Genomic DNA, 5,861 nt, shown 5'->3' on the forward strand with positions numbered 1-5,861 from the left:
CAGCTTTGCTAAACATACAAAAACAACTGGAATATGAAAAATGGAAATGGAACAAATGGAAACTGAATGACGAAATTTGGAACAAAAATGTATCATTGGATTCGGAAGCTACAAAAATGTTCTTGTGAACATTCTTTTGCGTTTTCTGTGTTTCCTTGTATTTTGCATCAGACTTTCGTCCCACAAACTACCTGGCGGGGCACCGGTTATTAGGAAGATTCATGTGAAGCTCAAATTGGCCTGTAGGCCGCTTGCCAGTGGACTATGTCATTTGAAGACAACCACAAAGTAGATACAATGGGCATGTTCAACTGAACACGGTTTCAAAGATTTCACAATATTTCACTGCATTTCTAGTACACAAACACGCGTTGTACCTCTTCTGGAATTGTTTATATTGGAGAATTTTTTAGACAGGTGGTGACCTCTGCTAAACATATGAATACTTATGAACGAGAGTTCAGGCAACTTGACAGCTCTGTTAAACAACTGTACAAAAAAAACTGTATACATCTCAACAATACAGATAACGAAATTTGGAATGAAAATGTATCATTGGGTTCGGAAGCTACCTTGTCATAACTGGTGAGATCACAAGGTACTAGTACCTGGCGAACAGACAACAGTCGATGTGTTCGTAGTTCTTGCAACAGGTTATAAATGGATTGATTTATGGATCCCGTAGGGCGATGGGCTTTAGGCAATAGAATACACAGAAAAGGTCAAACATTTATTGTAGGCAGCAAATACCCCCAAATTGATTCATGTAAGGTTACAATATGAAAGGTATAAATTTGTCTAACAACAAGTTTTGGGATATCGAAGTCGACGAAGGTATCACGGAGAATCTAAAATAAGGTCTAGGAAGTGAATAGCTTACAAGGCGAACCAAATGCCCATGCATTTCTTTGCAAACATATAACATAGTCCCATTTGTCACAATTTAGGATGATCGGTCCGGTTTGGTAGTAGAATTCGCGGTTTTCAAATTCGCAACCTGATGGTTGGCTGGCACAAGCAACAGGCGTCATGACACACAACAACATGATTAGCGTATATGGGTGTGGTGACTCACTTGCGCCCATCAGGACAGGGAACAGGAATACTAGTAGTTGCATCTTACATTTTTGCTGTTTCAATGTGCCATCTCCATAACCTCGAGCTCTGACGGAAAAGTTTTGCCGGATACTTGTATATCTGTGCCCATTATAAGTGGTATAGGTTGTACGTTTTCGTTTCCTTCTTCCGTTTGCTTGTTGTATGACGGAAGTGCTGTGGGTACATCTTAATGGGAAGGCTTGTGTGGCCTCGGGGTGTTGCCCCAAATGCCGCATGAGATGCCCTCTGCCTCTTTGAGGTTCAGGTTACCAGTGACATTTACCAATCTCTATGGGTGGGGGACATATTCATTCTTTAAAAAAGGCCAGAGATAGTCAGATGTCAACAACATTGCCCCAAATGCCACACGAGATGCTCTCTGCCTCTTCGAGGTTCAGGTTACCAGTGACATTTATAAGGAAAGCACCAATCTCTATGGGTGGTGGACATTCTTGAAGAAAAAAAAACGTTAGGGATGGTGAGATGTCAACATCAGTAGACTGAGGTATTTTCTAATTACGAATGGAAGGTAACCAATAGTGTAATCAACACTGATTGTATCACCCGGGAATCAAGATAAAGATTCAAACCCCATTATAGCATATCTTTATGTCAGGGTCAGGTTATGACGGCATTTCCTCTATGAAATCTTAAGTATAATATTTGCCGTCTTCAAAGACATTACCCCTGATTGCGACAGACTTTAGCTAATATGTCACCAGGCTGATAGAGTCCCATAGAGGCTAAGAGGATGTTGTAGAAATGAAACATCCTTCATCAATATCGTAAGTTTCATTCACCTGGAAAACAGTTTGTTATAACGATCAAAGAGATAGTTTTAAGACTACTAGTAATGTTCTATCTTTGATACACCTTTCTCCTCGGCGTCTGCCCACATGTTTGTTCGAATGTGAATCCCTTACAATGCAGAGGTGGGTAGGGTTAGTCGTGATGATGATTGTGATGGGATGATTTATGTTTCTATTATTACTGGACAGCTGTCTTGAAGTCAACCACCAAACAACCAATCATTTTCCCTGACAGTTGACAGGTATCTGTGCCATTGCACATGCAGAGCAAATAACCGTTTTCATAGGAGGAAAAATAACGTACTTTTCCAGGTTAATTACTGGGTGTGTCCGCTTCCTCACAAAGGGTCGTGTTAATCTGACAAGGACACTAGCCGGAGGGTCTACTTAGCTCGTGTTGTGGCATCTCATAACTATGGTTCTTTTGAACCGCAGTCTTTCTTTAAGCCTCGAGCTCTAGGCTACTAATATATCGCCAACACAACTTTACACCCTTCTGCTAAACTAGGTGAAGGAAACCCTTTACGAGCAAAAACTAGGCTAGACGAACAAAGCAGGTGCATGTGACACGGTGGCGAAATTCTACGATAAGTAACCACACCCTGATATAACGCTGCTGCAATGTGCAACTCGGTATTAAATGCTATCTATCTTCGTTGTTGTACGTGATAACGATAAGCAGAAGCTGATAATGTCTGATTTGTTACGTTCTATATTTCGTCAAGTCATTCGCCTTATATTTGTGAGTGACGTACGCTTGGCTTGGCTGTGACGCCCCAGACGGGGTGTAAAGCAGTACGAACTGCCTACCGTAGCAGATCCTCCTTAATTCTATGGACTTAGAGAGAGCTGAAGGTTTCATTAAGAAATGATCATGGTCTGCTTGCAGACAAGGCAACACATTGTTCCACAGATACATACAATAAGACCTGAAAACGATCAAGTCGGTTGGAAGTAGATCCGTAATGCTACTCCTAATTCTAGGATTGCGCGAGAAAACCGTGTCATTTTGCCCGGCGAAACGGAAGGAAACAGCAGCTGTTGTTTTAAAGTACATGTATGTGTTACTTAGTGTAACAACAAGTATGGGCTTTACTGAAGGAAGGACAATAAAAGACTCCAGAAAGTTGAGACAGTGAAAAAGCCTACAAAGTACAATACCTCATGTTATGATTAGGACGGTTAATATATGTGGCTGCAAGCTTTTGAGACCCATAATGGATACATTTCTGAGCCGAAGAAAGACAACACAAACAAAAAGAAAGGGCTCCCGAAACGAATTTATCCTAATCAAGACGTTTAAGAAAATAAAGACGCTCAATTTGAATTTTTTGTCACGCAACAGAAAACTGTCCAGCCATTTCTATACGAGCAGGTGAAATTATTCGAAGGAAAACGCATGTGTAAGGGTTTGCATGTGTAGTACGCGGTGTAAAGTTGATTATGGCCCCGACCACTCCCAACATTTCCCCAACCATGGCTGGAAGTCGGTCGGCAGCAAGGCTGCATGTAGTTGTTGGTTGTTGTCTCCATGTTCAAACAGATTGAAACATTCGGGAGTGTCTGTAATTGGCTGTGAAAAGGGCTGGGTGAAGGTTCTAAATGTGAGACAAGGGCTTAACACGCCGGCCACCTCTATCTCAATTGTTAATACAAAGAGATCCCCTATACACCAATTTGAGCGAGGCGTATGTACCGAAGGGGTGTACCTTTACTTCAATCATTGTAACGTCCCACTACAATGATTGTAACGTTACTCTGATGTTGTCCTAGGCGACCACAGCAGTTCCGCAGACTCAGCATGCCAGTGCCCCGAACACTCTAACATGACCGCAGTACCGGGCTTGGTGAAACATCACAGAGCCAGAAGACTTCTACAAGTAGACTCCACCACAATGTTATCAGAAATAGCAGGAACCACCCACCGCATGTCGACGCTTTTTGAAGAGGATACAACGGTTGGGATGTCGTCTGTCATGCCAAGTACGGAGCCGCTTCGGTCGACTTCGCAAACGGTACATCCGAGGTAGGTCTTTTGATAGAGTTCGGACAAGGTGAGAGCACGTTTGTCATATCTAACTGCACACTCATTTGATATACTTGAATGTGTACAACAGTTTTCAATGTTTAATACATGTTTGTATTGTCGATAGCAAACACAGCAGGACGTAACTTTGCTATGTTTTTCTTTCGAAGGTGGTATTCAAGCACAACTCACTATGAATTGAAATTAATTGCACTGCATCACGTCTTTCATGATAACTTCTCACCTCACCATTTTATTTAACTACTTGTAAAGAATATTCGCCAACAGCATTGCACAGTCAATGGCACCCTCCTCTACAACGTCAGGCATGGTTACGATCGAATTACTGCAGTGTTAATGGACAGTACGACACTACATATTGACGAAAAGCCAAGTTAATTACAGAGTCACGACGTTGGACAACTACACTCAGCACACTCAACCGCCACACAAGTTCTGGTGTTTTCACTTCCGTCGATTTTACCACGACTTAACAATAAAACACAAGAGCAACGACATGGAGACTAATGTGAGTGGCATCGGTGGCCTTGTGGTTAGAGTGTACGCAGGGTAGTGGTCATGGACTTGAATCTCTGACAGGCTCCGGTGTTGTGCCCTTGGGAAAGGCACTTTACACGAATTTCCCCACTCGACTCAGGTGAAAATGAGTACCTAGCTTCGGTTAGGGACGTCTTCTCGAATAGGATGTAAATAGAGGTCCGGTATGTGAATAGAGACACACCTACAGCAACAACACCTACGACATGAACAACAACGGTGATGGCGACAACGACACTTGGCATTATGATGGACAGCCTTTATGAAACTCATTCTGATCAAATGATAACTTCCCAGGCGTCATCAACAAGTACAGACACCAACCGGGGAAAAGAAACCACAGAATCTCAAACAGTCTCACATGGTAGAACTATACAGCCAACTACAGCCTTTACCACCACCCAAGCACCCGGAACAATATCGTGGACAGATGCCATAGCAGAGAGAACTACAAGCTTGTCACAACAAACATCGCATGCGACTTCCACACATCATACAATGGCAGCAGAGTCAACCATCACAAGGCTCACCACCCAACCCGATGAGCCAACATCAGAATCTCCACAAAATACTTCAGGATTTACTATTCCAGGCAACATTATTGATGTAACGACAGATAAACCGACATCAGAGCCACATACAGCTCCAACAACTGCAACGTCAGCTGTAATCACTAATACAGACACATCCACAGCAATGTCCACCGCCATGCCTACGATCATCGTGGCAACCACTGAGGCATCGCTAACAACAATACAAACCACAGATGCAGTTATAGATTCTACCACTAATCAAGTACCAAAGGCAACATCGGCAGAACCATCAACAGAGAGAACTACAGCAGAGGCAACTACCACAGTCATACCTTTCACTGAAGAATCGACAGAACCATCAACAACCATGTCAAAAACGTCAACACAGGAGACCTCGACACAACATACAACAACAGCAGAGATAACTACCGTAGCCATGCCTTCCACTGAAGAACCGACAGAAGCATCAACAACCATGTCAACACAGGAGACTTCGACCCAACATGCAACAACAGCAGAGCCGACTACCACAAGGCTCAGCACCCAACCCGATGAGACAACAGAACTTCCACACATGACCGAAGGATCTACTGTTCAAGACCATACTACTGTTGTGACTCAAGACAAACCAACATCACAATCACAGACTACCCCAATAATTGCAACGTCACCTAAAACTAAACAGATTACATCCACTGCACTTACAAGCACAGAGACATCAACAGTGATGTCCACAGTCATACCTAACACTGTCATGCCTACCACAGTCATGCCTTCCACTGAGGCATCGACAGAAATATCAACAGAGGGAACTACAGCCATGCCAAAAATGACAAC

This window comes from Branchiostoma floridae, chromosome 9 (assembly GCF_000003815.2).
Source record: "Branchiostoma floridae strain S238N-H82 chromosome 9, Bfl_VNyyK, whole genome shotgun sequence".
NCBI lineage: Eukaryota > Metazoa > Chordata > Leptocardii > Amphioxiformes > Branchiostomatidae > Branchiostoma > Branchiostoma floridae.